Below are 19154 nucleotides of genomic sequence, written 5' to 3'. Positions count from 1 at the left end.
TCAGCTGTTTCTTTAATACATTTACTGATTAAAGTTAAAAACTGATTAACAGTTCAAAGTGTCACTCTCCAGAACATTGAACCTAAGTCTTTCTGTTCATAGATTATCATTATATGTAAGTTTTTTTTACAATGGAATAGTATAATTTTGTTTTGTGGAACTGTCAAGCTAAGAATCACTAAATTTTCTTGAAAAGGTTGTGTGAAATATGACAGCTTACTAAATTAACTATTAGTCATTAAAATAATGTACTTACTTCTCTGGCAACTGTCAAGTGGAGTCCAAACGTAAACTTATAAAAGCTCTAAGTTCGTTGCAGTCTTCTCAGCTTCAATCCAAGAGAGAAAAAGCTAATTTTCCTAAGGACATAGCAAGAATAATCACTAATGATATTTTATGAAAACTACACCGTAGAAAACTACCAAAATCAGTCAAAATATACATATATTTTCATGTAACTATTGTGCTGGAGGTGAAATGGGACAGGAGTGGGGTCCTCAGAACAGGCTATAATATTTTTCTGTCTCCTGGGAAATAATGGAACTCATGTAAGAAATTCTCCATGATCTTATGTTTCAATGTCAGCCTCAATAACTACCTAAAGATGTAGTAATCAAGACCAGTATGAGACTGTTGGAAGACAAGTATTTAAATGTTTTCAAATGTCTGTGTTCTACATGTGAAATGCCTTTTGCTTGTTTTAAAGTTTATGATACGATCTGCCAAGTGGCACCATTTCTCTGTTCCTTTCTTTTTATCCTGAACTTGTTTGTTTTCCCTTTTTTCCCCCTACCCCTTTCAAATTACCAGTTTGTCCATGTGTGTGACCGTGACAATCTAATCACTATGATTCCAGGAGCCTCAGTTTTCTTGGTCTATAAAGTGAACAGTTGGATGTGTCCTTGGCTTCCTCACACATTTCTGGGTGAGAATCAATTGAGATAATATATAAAGTGGTTTGAAAATGAGGACAAACTATTGAAATATCAGCGAGCAGTCTTACTATGAGGCAAACGTAGGTCTAACCCCATTGTGACACTTAACCATTTACCTTTTCTAAAAAACCTTCGCAATACAAAAAGAAGCCACAAGTGCAGGGGCAACTTTTATAACAGATTCCAGCAACTAAGAAACCCCTGTCACCACATCTGGGGCTCCTTTTAAACGAATAAGATTAGCAAATTGGTCCAGTGGCTTAGATCAGGAGTAGGGGTAGAAATACTTTTCCTACTATCCAGGCTTAAATACACAAAGCCCTGTTGAAATCTTGTTTTCTATGCCTTTGGTCGTCAGAATAAATGAAAATGATGAAACATAAATATCGACCTCCTGGTCTAGTGTCTTGCCTCCTGGTGAGAAATGATTCTATCCCTTGTTTATTGGGAAATTTTCCAGTGGTTAATCACTTTAATGCCATATTCAAATGAAACATGGCACCAGGAAGAGGCGGCAGTGCCTTCTCCACATGGACATATTTCTCAGGATTCAATTCCTGACATTCCAGGGAGCTTGTCAGATCATTCTCTCTTGCCTTGGAAATCCTGCAGATTCCCTGCATGTCTTCAAACCTCCATCAAACCTGATTCTTCCCTAAAGCAATTTGGTATGATTCTCTCTAGTCTGGACAATGTTCTGCAGTCTGTGTTTTATAATTATTCTTTGCATAGTATTTATTGAATCTAGATTATCATTTGGCAATGAGACCAGGACCTTGGAGTTTGTAAATTATATTAGATAATATTAATAGTGAAAGAGCTACCCAAATGTATCTACATTATGTGAATAATCTACTGTAATAATATTTAAAGACCAGTGTTGCTGCTATTTTTAATGTTTTGGTTATTTTAAGTGAAATATATGTAATGTTTTAAACTTAGGGAATTAAATTTGAAGATTTTTCTTGCCTTCCAGAATGTGAATATTATACATAAATATATATATATATATATATAGACATATTGCAGAGAAAACAAAATGACAATCTTTTTTGAGAATGTAAAGTGAATGTACTCCATTTATGCTATAACTGTTGTTGTTGATGATGGAATGAGTTTTGATTTTTGTTAACATTTTTATCAACTGGTCTCTAAATCTCCTAATTTTTTTTCTGTTTTTTGTTTGTTTGTTTGAAAGCCATATTTCTCATTGTATGAGTTTTAAGTAGATTGGTTTTGCATTTTTGTATTATGCTGCTACTAGATGTTAACTCTCCGGTACTGTCCAATAAAATGTGCTCCCAAAACCAAGGCCTTGGAATCTTTGATGCTTCCTTTTTCAGGTTGTGCTGGTTCCCCACAAAGATTCTTTCCGTTGATGACACTTGCCCAGTATTTGAAGAGCACAGTTAATTTCACATCAGAGTAAAGAAATTCGGTGTGTGCACTATACACAGAACATAGGCACACAAACTTGAATTTAATTTGGTAACATCTCAAAGAATCTTTCAGAATTTCTCTGTTTTCATTCTCCTTCAAGTTGGTTTCTCCTCTAAGATTAACTATCTAGATAAATATTCTTGTTTCCTTGATTACTTTATGGAAGTTTCTTCTCAATAGAGTAGGGTGAGCTCTTTATCTCACATCCCTCAATCCCTGGAAAATCAACTCTTTCTGCACCAGAATGCCTGCCTTGGTTGTAAAGCCCCATGAACATGAGGACCCTGGCTCCGCCAGTATCCTCAGGCTCGGTTGGTGAGTGATTCTGGATGAGTTTCCCTGTGTCCTGAATAACACCATCTTTTCCAGCTCTACTGAGCAGAGGAGCATTTGTCATCGCTGATCCCCGCGCTCCCACCCCTACTCTGAAAATCCCCCTGGTCAGTTAGTTTTCTTCTATCACACTTCTAAAGCTGTAACAGTTCCCAGCCTCCCTAGCTGACAAGGAGTATGCATGTCACACTCATAAATCACAGTCCATCTCAAGGAGTAGGGCCATTTTAGGAAGCTTCCAGATAAAAAAAAATTAACATCTACTTTAACCTAAAGTTAATTCTAGGTCTTGCCAAACTGGACAACTATGTAATCCCATGAAAGAAGTTGGACTGCTTTTGGTAGTGGCAGTGGTAGGATGGGTAGGTATACAGCATCACATTGAAGACCCATAGGCTTGATTCCCAGATTAGCAATTCCATATATTTTTAATTCCCTTGGGTGCCTACAAATCTGCATCTAAACTAGGACAACTGGCTTCTAGTTTCATGAAACCGATTATGAAGAAATCTTGGCAAGGGAAAGGAGATGATTGCAAATTTATTCCTACTACTTGGAAAAAATTTTCTATGATGATGCATAATAAACAGCTTGAGCTGTGCTTCAGAGACAGATGATCAGTGTGTCAACCCACGAGGATGCATAAGAGCCACAGGAAGACTATTCACCTGACCTCAGGTATGGCCTTCACGCGGAGTAGCACTGTCCTTCCTGGGAGCATCGTGGACAAAGTCATGCAGAGGACAAATAGGAAAGAATCTGAGGAAAAATCTTGGTCAATGACCTGGGTACATTTATTTTACTTTTTTGTTGTTGATATTGCTGTTGTTTTCTATAGAACAATAAAGGAAATCTAAACAGAAATCATTCATATTCATAATTCTAACATCCTGACAAAACCATTATAGTTCTCTGAATGCCCTTCTAATCTTATCCGTACCCATATCCATTTTTTGTTTCTTCCCACTACCAGTATATTTTCAATCACTTTCCCATGTTGCTGCATGACCTTTATGGCTATCTAATGGTCATACCATAATTTACTCAGTCCTTCCTTTATTGTAGGACATTTGGATTGTAAACTCCTTTTATCTTTCTGTCATAAATAATGGAGCTGTGAACAGCTTTATACATAAATCTTTTTCTTTCCTTGAATCACTTCCTTATTTCTGAGCGAGGAATGACAATCCTGAAGAGAATGGATTTTTCAAAATTTATTGGTTTTTATATATGTTGCAAATCTCCCTCTCAAGGAATTGTATAGGACAGTCGGTTGGTGTCTATCAACTACAGCCTCAACCTATGTGAAATACATTGTATTTATTTATTCTGATGAATGGCTAGTCCGATTCTCAAAGGTAAGCAAAGACCTTTGCCTAAAGCAAGGATGCAGCCAGTCCTCTAACAGATCAAAGAAGGTGTTTAATGTATGGTTAGTAAAGAGCTCTTTCAGAACAGTATTATTCTCGAAGTTTAAATTTTGATGACTGCTCCATTCCAGGAAGGATCTAAAGGCTGCTAGTTCCTTCTAGGATCCATTCTCCCTGGCTTCTGTGGTTTAATTCTGAGCAACAATATGACCAACTGTTAATTCCCAGCCTTCCTTTTGTTAACTAAAATTTCAGAAAAGGAGACCTGACTGAAATAAGTAGGCATTTACTGGGGAGTTGTTAAGACTGCATCCAGGGAGACAGTTTCAAGAAGCACTTGAATTATGTTCCCTGGGACTACAAAATGGGGGAGGCTTAAAAAGGCAAAACCCCACAAGGTTAGATAAATTGTCATGAATTAGAATTGAAGCTGGCAAGAAGTAAGAGTGTTTGTTAAGCAAGAGTTGGTTGAGATCTGAAATGATTACACAGTTGCAAAGAGGGAGAGAACTTTGAAGCTACAAGTCTGCAGCTAGCAGATATTGTTTTAAAAATGGCTGGTGGTGTCCTTGCATTTGATATAATTCAGAGAAGATTCAAATTCTCAGTGATGTAGGAAAGTGTCTGAAACCACATCCAAAATGGCCATCCAGCTCCATTTTGGATGCCTGAACCATAGTTCCTCTCTTTTGATCTTCAAATGAACTTAAATATGCAGTCACTTTCAACTAATGGTGGCAAATGAGAAAAAGAAGTCATTGTACAGGGAAGCTGAAAACACACTTGAAAGGTGGGTTACCTAGCTTGCCTTTCCCCCACCTCCCTTACTTTTTCATACTCCCTGGAATGTGTTTGTAATAGCTGGAATTTCAGCAGCCATTTTAAAGCCATGAGGGTGTAAGTTATAAGGCAAGGATAGAAAAAAAATATGCCACTTGAACCACCCCAAACTACCTACCTCCAGTCTTTTTTTATGGGAGAAAAAAACTGACATGTACCTTAAGCTACTGTTACCTCACTTCTCTATTACTAACAGCAGAACATGATCCCTAGCTTAAATGATGTTTTTCTAGGACATTGCAATCATTCACCCATTATTTAATTTTGTCTTAATGGCTACTAATTATTTTTTTATTCAGGGTTATTATTAATCCAGTTTTACAGGTAGTTTCACTCACTGTTGTTGAGAAGACCACTTGTGCAGGAAATATGGAATCCAATATGCAAAGAGGAGAAAGGGATCCCTAGGGTGATGGTGAAGGGACATCCTAGGATGAAAGGTGGGTACCAATGGAAATGGCAACCAGTTCAGACCGGAGTAGGTCAGAAAGCTTTAGAGATTTCTTCAGGATGATGAATATAATGAATACCTCGTAAATCTGAGTGTATTTATTTAGAAGCAAATTAGACCATCGAGAATTAAGGACTGAATAAATGTCTGTGGGAAAAAATTATGAACTCAAAGGAGAAACATGAGTGGTACAGCTGTGGCTTAACTGGAGGTACTGTTTTCCTAGTCATAATCATATGATGTTAATCATGTACTATTTAAATGTTGATCTAATCAACACGATGCTGATATAATTTATTGGGAACTTGGGGAGATCAAAAGTGTGAACACATGGGGTGGGGAGTGTGGGTGTGTGTGAAAGATATCAAAACCATCTCCCATGGTGGTGATCAATAGGTAATGCCTAAGACTGAAACATCAAGTGTAGGAGTATAAGGATGTCTTTCAGAAACGTGCAAGTAAAGCCAAAGAACCAGTTCAGAGAACTGAAACTAGTCTCCTCCGAGGAAGGGAAACAGGGGGAGAGATGGAAACTGCTGATTTTTTTTCAACAAGCCTTGCAACCAGCTCCACAAACCTTAAAATAAAAACTGGGGGTGGGAGAGACAGACACTGGAAAGGAAAAAGACATGATCTGTGATCAAAGGATGATTGTAATCTAAAAACTAGTGCAAATAACCAGAAACCTTAGAAAGGTAGCTACTGTTTCTGTCTGCTCAGCCCTTGTCCCACCACCCATCCCTCCCAAGTCTTCAGAAAACAGCCCTCCTGGCTACGGAGGTGGTCAGGTGACCCAGGGTGGGCCAATTATAGTCCCTCACAGCCACAGTGAGTGGTCTGAGTGGGCACATGACCTAAACTAAGCCAATCGGGGCTCCTGGGACTTTTCAAATTACTACCCAGGGATAAGAACCTCTTGTTCCTCTCTGATCACAAAACCCAAGGATATACCTCAAGGGCAGTTCTCCACCCCACCACCTGGCCAAGTTTGTACCAGCCAACGAAGTGAATGTGCCAGAAGCAACAGAGAAGAAATAGAGAAGGACAAAGAGAAGGTATTCAAGGCAGTGAATCCAGCCTTCCCTGAGACCAGCTCTATGCTGCCCTCCGGTCAGTTAAATCCCAGCCCAGTCAAATCCCTTCTTTTGTTTAAGCAAGGTTAAATTGGGTTTCTTTCCATTGTAGTCAAAAATACTAATACACAGTCAAAAACCGTCAAACAAACAACAACAAAAAAGAAACCATCAAACAAAACTTTAAAATAATTTTATTATGGAAAGTTGCAAACAAACACGAAAGTAGACAGTCTGGCATAATGAATTCCCACAGTCCATCACCCAGCCTCACAATTATTCACATTTTGACAATCTTGTTTCATCTGTCTATCTCTCCACCGTTTTTTCCTTAGAAATATTTCAAAAGAAAATCCCAGACGTTATATTATTTCACTTAGCCCCTGTGCTTTATGCACTGGTCCTGGTAAAAAGTAAGGTGTCAGACAAATGCCTGTTTTGTCCATATTTAAGCTATATGGTCAAATATTGGCAATGTGAGATGGCTTGATCTAATACTTCGATATGAACGTAATCTAACTGCTAAGGATCTTTTTTTTGACATAACCTCCACGCCATTATCATACCTAACAAAATTAAGAATAATTCCTTAATATCTAACACCAAGTCCATTTTCAAAATTTCCCAGTTGTATCAAATATTTGTATCCACCGTTTGCTTAAATCAGGATCCAAACAAGGTCTGCACAGTGATTTGGTTAAAATAACTTTTTGAGTGTTCTCTCATTTAGCACTCTTGAAGGAACCTAGAGAGGTGACACCAAATGGTGGGCAATCCTCAAACAGAAGAAGTCAGAAGAATTAGGTCCCAACTCCTTGTTTATATTATTTAATATACACATATATCACATTAAATAATATACCATATATGTGTGTGTACATGTTCTGTTTGCTTCACATCCATTCTCATTTACCCTTATAAGGCTGGTTGCCATTATCACCCTTATTTTGTAGATGAGGAAGGAGGTCAGCTGACTTGCCCAATATCATCAGCTAGTAAGTAGCAGAGCTGAGGTTGGAATTCAGGCCATGTGGCTCCAAAGTCTAAGCTCTTAGCCCCTGCACCCTGCCTGTACTTTATACTCCAGTCCTTGTGAGCAGTAAAGTGCCAGGCACATGCCTATTATTATTTTATTCCACAAAGTACTGAGATCCTGTAGGGAAGAAGGCGACAAGAGCTTACGAAGTAAACGCTTGAAGGACTACATCCATGTGGCTCAGGTAGAGTAGGGATTTGGGACCGATCTCTTGCATTTCCCCTCTCTAGTCATCCACTCCCAGGCATTCCTGTTTGAGTCCACGAGCCTCACTGCCGTGCTCCTCCCCCGCGAAACTGATGACCTCTAGTCTTCCTTCCCTCACCTGGACCCAGTGGTCATTCCTCTTGGCCTCCTGCTTTATTTACTTTTCTGCTCAGTCCCTTTTGCCTGCTTCCAACCCTGGCCTCCAAGCTAACCCCAACTCTTCAACTATAACATATTCAATTAGAACGATTTGACTCTGGTGGGCCCAGAAGTTAATGAACCCAGCGTTGGTGTTTCAGACTAAAGGGCCCAAGCCCCTCCTGCTGCTGGGCGATCTAATTCTCTCCGTTTCAAATATATTAGCCTTGGGGAATCACAGCAGGCAGCTTTGGACTTCTCCACTGCTATGATACGATCAGCAGGATGCCTAGTTCACGTAGCACTTCCCAGGGAGCTGGCTGCTTCATGAGGACAACCAGAAGCACAGGTGTAGGAGGATCACCTCGTCATTTCTTCTCAAACATGCATATAAATCCCACATGGATCTTGTTAAAATGCAACTTCTGATTCGGTAGGTCTAGGGTAGCTCCCAAGATGCTGCCTTTCTAACAAGCTAACAGGTGGTGCCAATGCTGCTGGTCCGTGGACCACCCTTTGAGTAGCAAGAATCTAGATCACTGGTTCTCAAAACCAATTGCACATTACAGCCACCTAAGGTGCTTCTAATTAGGGGAGAGGTAGGTGCAGGGAGTTATAAAAGCTCCCCAGCTGATTCTAATGAACAGTCAGCGTTGAAAAATACTACTTTGGAGGCTGAAGCAGCAGCAGGAATCGGGTGGTCAGTTGCATGAATCCCTGGCCAGATGGAGGAAGTGAGGTGGTCACAGGAAGGTGGGGCTCCTGGCTTGTAAGCATCTTCCTTCCTTGTGCTTCCTGCCTCTCCTTGCTGTCACTTGCGTTTTCTCTCTCTTTTATTTTCCTCCTACCAATCCTTCCACTTCCCAAATCCTCATCTCAAAAAGAAAAAAGCTGAGCAAACTGAAAATCAACAACTCTTCCTACATCCCTCAGAAAACTGAGGTCACAAGGCAACCATCACCCTGAAAATTGGAGAGACAAGAAAAAACAGAGAATCACAACCCACCAGGAGCACAAGTCCACAGCGGGAGCCAATACCAGTGGGGACACTTCAATGTAAGTGACAAATTGCCGGAGGCTCAGGGTGGACTAGCTTGAGAGTTAAAAATTCCAAGGGTGGGGGTGGGAATGGGGGTACTTCTAGGGGACCTCTACTCTTTTGTTTATTTCCTGAAGCTGCATCAGATTCTCAGAGTGAAGACTAGAGAAAAGTCCCCTTATACTTCCAGCAAGTAGAGGGGAAAAGAAGGTGTGGCTTCTAGGAAATAAATCTTTGTGAAAAAGATGTTGGAATTAGTAAACAACCTTAAAATTGAGCAAGTAGGTAACTAACACACAATCAATGATGGGGTTATTAGATGCTAGATGCTGGGGATTGAGGATAAAACTGGCTCCCTCTCCTCCAGGAGCTCGTGTTCTAGTGGGAAATGCATATGTGCAGACAACTGAAATCGCACAACGTGGCCTCTCCCGTTGCGGAGCACAGGCTCCGGACGCGCAGGCTCAGCGGCCATGGCTTACGGGCCCAGCCGCTCCGCGGCATGTAGGATCTTCCCGGACCGGGGCACAAACCCGCGTCCCCCGCATCGGCAGGCGGACTCTCAACCACTGCGCCACGAGGGAAGCCCGAACCCGCGGTCTTTTAATTGATATCACACACCTGGTCTCAGGACTTGATGAAGCTCAGGTTCTTTATGTCTCATCCCAGAAAGAATTCAGTGAGAGATAAAGTGATAGGTAAGAAGTGGACTTATTTAGAAAGAGATGTGTGGTTAGTTTTTATGGACTCGGTAATTTCATAGGCTAGTGAGTGGGAGGATTATTCCAACTATTTTGGGTAAAGGATGGGGATTTCCAGAAATTGGGCCACTGCCCAATTTTTGGCCTTTTATGATAAGCCTCAGAGCTGTCATTTAGCATGCTAACATATTAAACAAGTGTATAATGAGGCTTCAGGTCTACTAGAAGTCGAATCTTCCACCATCTTGGACCTAGTTTGTTCTAATCAGTCTTTGTCATATCCTCAATGGCTATGTGGTTCTTTTAAAGGTTGTGCCCTGCCCCCTTCCCTTCTGTTTCACAATTGCTGCCCCTTACATCTTACCTCTGCTTCTTCCATAGGAATAGAACTCTCCTTTTTAGCTGAGCACATGCTCCCCAGAATAAAGATTATATTTCCCAGCCTCTCTTGCAAGGTAGATGTGGTCTTATGACAGAGTACTAGCCAGTGGGGTGTAGTGTCCTTACTTCAAGCAGGTGTCTAAGCCCTCACCCCCGTAACTGTGACTATGACCTCATTTGGAAAAAAGGGTTTCGCAAAGGTAATTAAGGATCTGGCTGTGAGCTCGCCCTGGATATGAGGGGCAGCGGCTCTCCATCTCCCCTTTTCTCTTGCCTACTGGCTGGAAAGCAGATATAATAGCTGGATCAAAGTAGACATCTTAGACAATGAGGTGGAAGCCTCAACCGATAGCCTGGGTTCCTGATGACTGTAGAGTCATCATAGTGTTACCGAGTTAAGTCTTATGGTCCCTGCTCAGGCCCTAGCCCGAGAGCTGAGGCTCTCTGCCTTGGCAGAGAAGAGTTCTTTTTCCTTTCGTGTTCGAGCAGCCAAATAATGACAGAAGCTGAGATCAACACGGCACAAGCTTTATTCAGTGACCAAAGAATGGAGAAACGGGAACTAAGTTCAGATCAACTTCTCACCCCGCTGGTGAGAGGGATTTAATTTTAAAGAGTAAAGGGAGGAGGAGGGAGGCTAATGATGGCGAAGCATATGAATTAGTTTACCGGGAAAGGCTTCTTCCAAGGGAATGGGTTGCCACCACCTTTTTACCCTTTTTCGGTCCTTAACGTCCAGTTATGGTCGCTGGTAGGTATGCCATTTAATATGCTAATGTAGTAAAATCAAGGTGTAATGAGACTCAGGGTCTGTTAGAGGTCAGATTCGTGGTCATCTTCGTCCCAGGTGGTTCCACCTGGTTTTTTGTCTGTAGGTTCCTTCTTATCTCTGGGCCCTTTAACTTGAAGATTTATGTTAACTCCTGCCCAAGGTGGGAGTTGGCAGGTTTTGAGCAAGGACACTCCTGCTAAAGGTGAGGGTTGGGGGGTTGTGAGCAAATACCTGGAGCAGCTCTCGTAACGACAGCAGCCGACATTTACGTAAACTAAGAGAAAAATAGATTTCTAATTTGCTGAAGCCTTTGTGACTTTTGGATTTCTGTCTCTTGTAGCAGAACGTTTTACTAACAAATATACCAACTAACCACAATAAATCTGCTTCTTTTTAGGCCTCTCATAAATATTCAAAGTACAAAGCAATATATTGGGCAAGTTCTATTTCACTTAGAATAAAATATAGACTCCTTTATTTATTTATTTGCGGTATGCGGGCCTCTCACTGTTGTGGCCTCTCCCGTTGCGGAGCACAGGCTCCGGACGCGCAGGCTCAGCGGCCGTGGCTCACTGGTCCAGCCGCTCCGTGGCATGTGGGATCTTCCCGGACCGGGACACGAACCTGCGTCCCCTGCATCGGCAGGCGGACTCTCAACCACTGCGCCACCAGGGAAGCCCTAGACTCCTTTAAATGGTCAGAAAGGCCCCGGTGTGATCTGACCCGTCTACTTGTCCAATCTCATACCACTCTTCTCTGGCCTGGCACAGGGTATACTGCAGCGTTATGCCTGTGTCCCTTCATAACATACATACCTTGTGAGGACGTATTATGAGCCACACGTGCAGTGGGCACACAGCATCAGACCTAGCCCTTACAGCCAACTTTTTTTCTATTTTGCCTATAAGCTAATTTATTTTCCAGCTCAGAGCCTTGACCCATGCTCTTCCCTCAGTCTAGGGCAGGGCTGTCCAATAGCACCTCCTGCATGATGGAAATGTTCTTATCTGTGTTGTCCGATATGATAGCCACTAGCCACAAGTACTGAACACTTGAAATGTGGCTGGTATGTCTGAGAATATAAATTGCTAATTTTACTTAATTTTAGATTAATTTATGTTTTAAACAGCTACACGTGACTAGCAGCTGCCAGGATGGACAGTACAGGTCTCGACCCCTCTGCTCCCCGGGACACATAACTTACTCGTTGAGGTGGTTTTAGAACGTGGTCGCTGATTCTTTGACACACCTCTAACTGAGAGATGGGGTCTATATCCCCTCTCTTTCAATTTGGTTGGGCTTGTGACTATATGACAGAAGTGATTTTTTGTTGTTGTTGTTTTTAGATGTTGGGGGTAGGAGTTTAGTTATTTATTTTTGCTGTGTTGGGTCTTCGTTTCTGTGCGAGGGCTTTCTCTAGTTGTGGCAAGCGGGGGCCACTCTTCATCGCGGTGCGCGGGCCTCTCACTATCGCGGCCTCTCTTGTTGCGGAGCACAGGCTCCAGACGCGCAGGTTCAGTAGTTGCGGCTCATGGGCCCAGTTGCTCCGCGGCATGTGGGATCTTCTCAGACCAGGGCTCGAACCCGTGTCCCCTGCATCAGCAGGCAGACTCTCAACCACTGTGCCACCAGGGAAGCCCGACAGAAGTCATTTTAATGTGACCTCTGAGGCTAGGTAAGAAGAAACCTTGCAGCTTCTGCCCTGGTCTCTTTAAGGTCATGGTCCTAGGACACTTGCTTTCAGGAAGCTCCATCACAGAACCTACTCACCATCCTATGAGAAGCCAAAGCCACATAAAGAGGCCCACATGTAGCTGCTTCATCCTTTGAGTCATCCCAGCCTAGGTACCATACTAGTTTCCTGTGGCTGCCATAATGAATTACTACCAACCTGGGGGCTTAAAACAACAGAAATCCACTCCCTTGCAGTTCTGAAATCTGCCAGAAATCTGAAATCAAGGTGTCGGCAGGTGTTGCCGCGCTCTGAGTCTCTAAGAGAGAATCTGTTCCATTCCTCTCCCCTAATTTCTGGTGGTATCTGACAATCCTTGCCGTTCCCTGGCTTGTTGACACATCAGCCCAATCTCTGCCTCCACCTTCACATCACTTTCCCCCATGTTTCTCCTCTTCTCAATTCTCTCCTTTCTCTTAAAGGACAACAGTTATTGGCTTTAGGGCCCACTCTAAACCCAGAATGATAGCATTTCAAGATCCTTAACTGTGATTACATCTTCAAAGACCCTTTTTTCAAATAAGGCCAAATTCACAGGTACTGGGGATTAGGACTTGACATATCTCTTTGGGAACCACTGTTCAGCCCAATACAGCCCCAGCCATGTGCATGAGGTGGCCTAGAGATGATTCCAGCCCCCGGTTGTTTGAGTTACTGCCAGACCCTCACATTTTCCTGGCTCAGACCCTACACATTGTAGAACAGACATAAGCCACAATCACCATGCCTTGTTTGAAATCCTGACCTATAGAACTTCTGAGCATAATAAAATGGGATTCTAAGTCACTGAGTTTGGGATGGTTTATCACACAGTAATAGATAACTGGAAATTCCTGTTCATCTTTTAAGGGCCTGATCAAGTAACATTTCTTCAAAGAGGCCTCCTGAGATACCTCCTCCAAGTCTAAATTACATTCCCCTCTTTACTTTTCCTTTCTGGCACATATCACAATTTATAGTTGTAAATGTCGTTAGGTGTTTTTCCTTTTTTTTGATTTTTGGCTGCATTGGGTCTTCATTGCTGTGCGCAGGCTTTCTCTAGTTGTGGCAAGCAGGGGCTGCTCTTCGTTGTGGTGCACGGGCTCTAGGTGCACGGGCTTCAGTAATTGTGGCACGTGGGCTTAGTAGTTGTGGCTTGCAGGCTCTAGAGTGCAGGCTCAGTAGTTGTGGCACACGGGCTTTGTTGCTCCGCGGCATGTGGGATCTTCTGGGACCAGGGCTTGAACCCGTGTCCCCTGCATTGGCAGGCAGATTCTTAACCACTGCGCCACAAGGGAAGTCCTGTTTTTCCTTTTTAAATGTCTCCCCCACTAGACCTAAGTTCCATGAGGCCAGGGACCATGTTTGTTTCATTCAACACTACGTCCTCTGTGTGTACCAGGCACACAGTAAATGCCCAACCGATACCTGCCAAATGAATCAAATTCTGAGCTTTCTGTGACTGAATCTACAACTGACGCTTCTTTGTCATCTGAACTGAGGCAGCTCTAGGAAGACATTATTTATTTAGCCTTTTTGCTCTCAGCAGATGAAATAAGCCAGCATGCAGCAAGTGGGAAGCAAAGTGTTCATTTTCCAAGGCTCAAACCTCAGTTCTTGCCGTTACGGTTCTTTGCATTTGAATAATTGCTGTGGTTTTTAATTGTGGTGGAAACAAATGAACAAAAGACAAAGCTGGTCAGACAGCCAGGCTTTGAGAGACATCTTTAATTTTTTTAAGAAGCATCTGTAAGTTCACAAATGAACCTTAAATTGTCCTTGTATGTGAGTGTGAATCTCATGATACATTCTTCCATGAAATGAAAGCTTAATGGCAAATCATACAGCATAGGCTCTCCCTGGCATCTTTGCCATCATCCGTCTTGTTCTAGAAAGTGCATGGGTACAAATTCTGCTGTTACTTTTCTTGGAACAGAAAGAAAAATAGGACTTGGAACAGAAAAAAAAAAAAAAAAAGCCAGAAAGAAAAAGCAAAATGTGCTAAATAATACCAAGAATGGTCAGCTAAAACTTGTAAGCAGCTGTACAAGTGAGTGTAGGGATAGAGCCTAAGATAAGTCAGGAGGTAGTAAGCATCTTAAAAACTGAGTATAAGCAGTTGGCGCTCACCCTTGTCACTCTCACACAGGTCACTGGTGATTGGAAGGACTCCTGACTCTCCCAGATGCATCCATCTTCCCCACGGTAGGAATTTTAACATGATCTGCAAGACCCTACATGATAATGTTCTGTGTTTTCTCGGATTCTGTATTTGTCTATCTGGCATCCGTTAAGCACAGCACCAAAGCTCAAAGTTGCTTACCCTTCGCTGTGATCTGGAGCCCACGCTCTGAACCACTTCCTTGTCTACCTCTCACACACCAAGCCGATGTTTTCCTTGCCCTAAATCACCTCAGGGCCAGTGCCCACCTCTATAGCCAGAGCCCGCCTACATGACTCAGACTAGCCACGCCTCTGCTGATTCCTCTGCCTTTGCTGTGGAAACCCCATTCAAGGCTGTGGCAGGGAGGCTTTCCCCTCACTCCACTTCTGCCTTGTGACCGAACCCGGTTCCTCCCGGTGTGGCCCTGTGTGGCGTGGCACGCACCATCCCCCCAGGAACTGTAAGCAATACATTTTTCTTTCAATGGCATTAGCATTTCCACGTCATCACTTGGTCACCTACATAAATTGAAATCCATGGTGGGTACAACTGAGACTGATCAGCCCTTGGGGCCTTTTACAGTCGTTGTTTCCTCTGCCCGGGAGCCCTCTTCCCCTGTGTCCACATGGCTCCTCTCTCACTGCATTGAAGTCTCTGCTCAGACATCACGACATCCAAGCAAGGCTTCCCTGAGCACGCATCTAACTAGCATGCCTATCTAGCCTAACTAGCTGTCTATCCTTTTTTTTGTTTTGCTTTGTGTTTTTTGTCTTTTTAATTAATTAATTTATTTATTTTTGACTGTGTTGGGTCTTCATTGCTGCATGCGGGCTATCTCCAGTTGTGGTGAGCGGGGGCTACTCTTTGTTGCAGTGCATGGGCTTCTCATTGCAGTGGCTTCTCTGTGTTGTGGAGCACAGGCTCTAGGGCTTCAGTAGTTGTGGCACACAGGCTCAGCAATTGTGGTGCACGGGCTTAGTTGCTCCGCAGCATGTGGGATCTTCCCGGACCAGGGCTCCAACCTGTGTCCCCTGCATTGGCAGGTGGATTCTTAACCACTGCGCCACCAGGGAAGTCCACCCCCCTCCTTTTTTTAGTTTGTTTTTGTGGTGCGCTGGGCCTTCGTTAGGGCGCACGGGCTCTTCACTGCAGGCTTCTCTCTAGTTGTAGTGCATGGTTATGTGGGATCTTAGTTCTCAGATTCTGTATTTGTCTATTTGGCATCCATTAATCCCTTGGACTTGGAACAGAAAAGTTCCAAGATCCCCTGACCAGGGATCAAACCTGTGTCCCCTGCATTGGAAGGTGGATTCTTAACCACTGGACCACCAGGGAAGTCCCTAGATGTCTATCCTTTTGTCCTACTTTATTTTTGTTACTAGCTCTCATCACCACCTGACTCGTTTGTGTGTTCCCTCACTCTGCACCACACAGAACTTAAGTTTTCCTAGAGCGAGGCACAGATTTTTGTTTTGTTAACAGCGAAGTTCCTACCACTTAGAACAGTGCCTGGCACACAGAGGGTGTAAAATATTTCCTAAATGATGAAATTTTATTTTTCCAGAGCAGCTGGCCTGTTAATGAGTACATGAATGGCCGAAATCTCCTTCAACTTTATAACTCTCGTTGGGCCCGGAGATCCGTGAGAAGCCAGTGCTCTGGATCAATAAGACATGAATTTCTAAAAGGGAGTAAGTGGTTCAAAAACATATCCTGGGGAATCGCAGGATAAAACCCCAAGCAAGCTGGTTAGTGGAATTAATACTGGGGGTTAGGACAAGTGAGCAATTACCATTCCGGAATTATCAGGCCCTCCGCCATTCCTCTGAAAATGTGCCTGGCATTGGGTTATGGGCTCTGTAACTCCTAGGGATTAAGGAAAATACTTTCCTTTATCATTTAGGAATAGCGTCATGCCCCCCCATGAGGTTGAAGCAGGGTCTAGGAAGCATCTTAGCAAGGGTTGGCCCAGACACCCTTCAGTGTGTGCCGTGTGCTTTCCCTCCAGAAGGAGCCTAAATGACTGTGAACGCAGCTCACCAGTTGTACAACTCAGCTCAACACTGGTTCACACTTGATACTGGCAGCCTTTTCTCCCAATGAGCACATTTCAGAGGAAAGCTGCTTATCACACGGTGCTTATAATGATGTATCTCAAAAAGATCTGTATACCATGTAGGTAAAGAAAAGTCTAGCAATACTGACCAAAACTATAGAGGCTTAAAACAAGGGAGGGGAGGTGGAGGGAAGAGAGGAAGGAAGGAATTTCTGCTCTCTGAAAGACAGGAGAACTTACATTCTCACTGGTATGCCCCATTGCCTCTGTGAAAAACGTCCCCCAAATAACTTTGATGCAAGCTGATGTGGAGGCTGATCCACTACTGACCTTAAGATGTTTCCTTTACCTAACCCAGAGGCTATCATTTAGAACTAAAACTAGATCAATTTTTCTCTAGTCTCAGAGGTTAAAGACATTATGAGATTATTGACATGAAGAAAGTTAAAGAAAGGAGAATCAGAGAATAAGAATTTGTAAGTCTCCTTTTTCCGGTAAGCGGCCTGAGGTTACCTCTAAAAATGGAAAACCCCACAAAATCATGCAAGTCAAGAGGTTCAAATCTCCATGTTCACTTTAAGAACACTCGTGAAACTGCCCAGGCCATTAAGGGTATGCATATTTGAAAAACCACCAAGTATCTGAAGGACGTCACTTTAAAGAGGCAACGTGTGCCATTCCGTCGTTACAATGGTGGGGTTGGTAGGTGTACCCAGGCCAAACAGTGGGGCTGGACGTACGGGTCAGTGGCCCAAAAAGAGTGCTGAATTTTTACTGCACATGCTCAGAAATGCAGAGAGTAATGCTGAACTTAAGGGCTTAGATGTAGATTCTCTGGTCATTGAGCACATCCAGGTGAATAAAGCCCCCAAGATGTGGCTCAGGACTTCCAGAGCTCGTGGTCGGATTAACCCATACATGAGCTCTCCCTGCCACATTGAGATGATCCTTACTGAAAAAGAGCAGGTTGTTACTAAACCCAAAGAAGAGGTTGCCCAGAAGAAAAAGATATCCCAGAAGAAACTGAAGAAATAAAACCTTATGGCCCGGGAATAAATGTCACAAAAAATAAATGCAAATAAAAGTAAAAAAAAGAAAAAGAATTTGTAAGTCTCTCAGACTGTCAGGGGACAGAGGTCTAACAGGCGGGGCTAACCAAGTTCTCGTCTGCATGGACCCAGATAAAGTTGGGCCACAGCCACGCTGTTGTTTACTTGCCATCTGTGGTTCCTCTGTAACCGTCGCATTAACTGTTTGCAGCAGAGATGGTCTGCAAAGCTGAAAACATTGAATATCTGGCCCTTTACAGAAACAGTTCGCTGATCTTTGGTAGCTGTTAAAGGAGCAGCGTGACTTACCAGGCTATCGTGATCTTACTGAAATATTTCTGAGGACTGTGTAACGCCCTTCACTTTGAGTCCCTCTTTATCGAGCAACGTTCTGAATGTAATTGGGCTTCTGGAGTATGTTTCTCTATTAAAGAAAGAGGATGTGCAGACTTGCTACACGGATTTCCAAACATCCTGGACAATTGTATTTCTCACTATAGACTACTAAACTGGGCTTCTGCCACAGTCTCTCATAAATTCACATGGTATGCAAGTTTTCAGGGGGTCTAGCATCCCTTTATATTAGGTCCAGACCTGCAGGGCTGGAAGACTGTGCTCTGGACCTGAGGTGACCCCTCGGCATCCGAGCCCCACGCCCACGCTCTGACCTCACACAGCAATCACACTCACATCCCTTAGCATATCAGGGAAGAATTTGAGCCAGGAGTAGCTTTGGTATTTGTGAACTTCAATTTCTAGGCCTCTTACCTTTTACTTTTTTTTTTTTTTTTTTTGGCTGTATTGAAGTAATTACATGAATACAATTTTAAAAATCAAATAGAAATACAGGATTAAAACAAAAATAATAGTCACCTCCCCGAGGTCCTCCTGATCTCCAATTCCCACTATCCAGAAGAACAGTTTTCAAATCTTCTCATTGTACTTTTTCATATTTGCCTTCATAATTCTAAATAACATGCTAAATCATGCTCTTTGCAGGACAGTCATATCAAGTAAATAATGGGTCCCCCACGTTTTTTTAAACAATCCTTTGGAGTTGTCCTACTCTGTGACCTGCACTGACTGATCTCTCGGCTTCTGTACAACTGCAACCCTGTAGCTTCCGTTCAGCATTGTTTGGGGGTTCCTACAGTCTCCTGTTTGAGTTTCTCATTTTCTAGACCCTGTGTCTTTTCACTCTGAGTTGATGGAGCACATCTTTCTGTTGCTTCCTGAGAAAGAATGAATAGAAGATAAAATTTTCATTGCCTTGCCTGTTTGAAAAAGTCTTCATTATACTCTCACATGTGACTGGTAGTTTATCAGGGTATGAAATTCCAGGTGACAATCCTGTCCTCTCAGAAGCTGTAGGCATTTGCCCATTGTCCTCTAACTTCCTGTCTCTCTGTGCCATTCTAATTCCTGATCTTTTGTATGCTTTTGAGGGCTTCTCTTTTG

At 42.9% G+C, this 19154-nt stretch overlaps 1 pseudogene across 1 annotated transcript; it reads left to right on the top strand.

Moving 5' to 3' along the window:
* The first annotated feature begins 17168 nt into the window (after positions 1-17168).
* On the top strand, positions 17169-17729 carry LOC307184846 (large ribosomal subunit protein uL22-like; annotated as a pseudogene). The gene has a single exon. The product of its transcript is annotated as a large ribosomal subunit protein uL22-like (transcript).
* Positions 17730-19154: the final 1425 nt, after the last annotated feature.

Source organism: Stenella coeruleoalba (assembly GCF_951394435.1).
Source record: "Stenella coeruleoalba genome assembly, chromosome: 3".
NCBI lineage: Eukaryota > Metazoa > Chordata > Mammalia > Artiodactyla > Delphinidae > Stenella > Stenella coeruleoalba.
The sequence above is the reverse complement of the archived record's forward strand: the minus strand, read 5'-3'. Positions and strand labels throughout refer to the sequence as shown.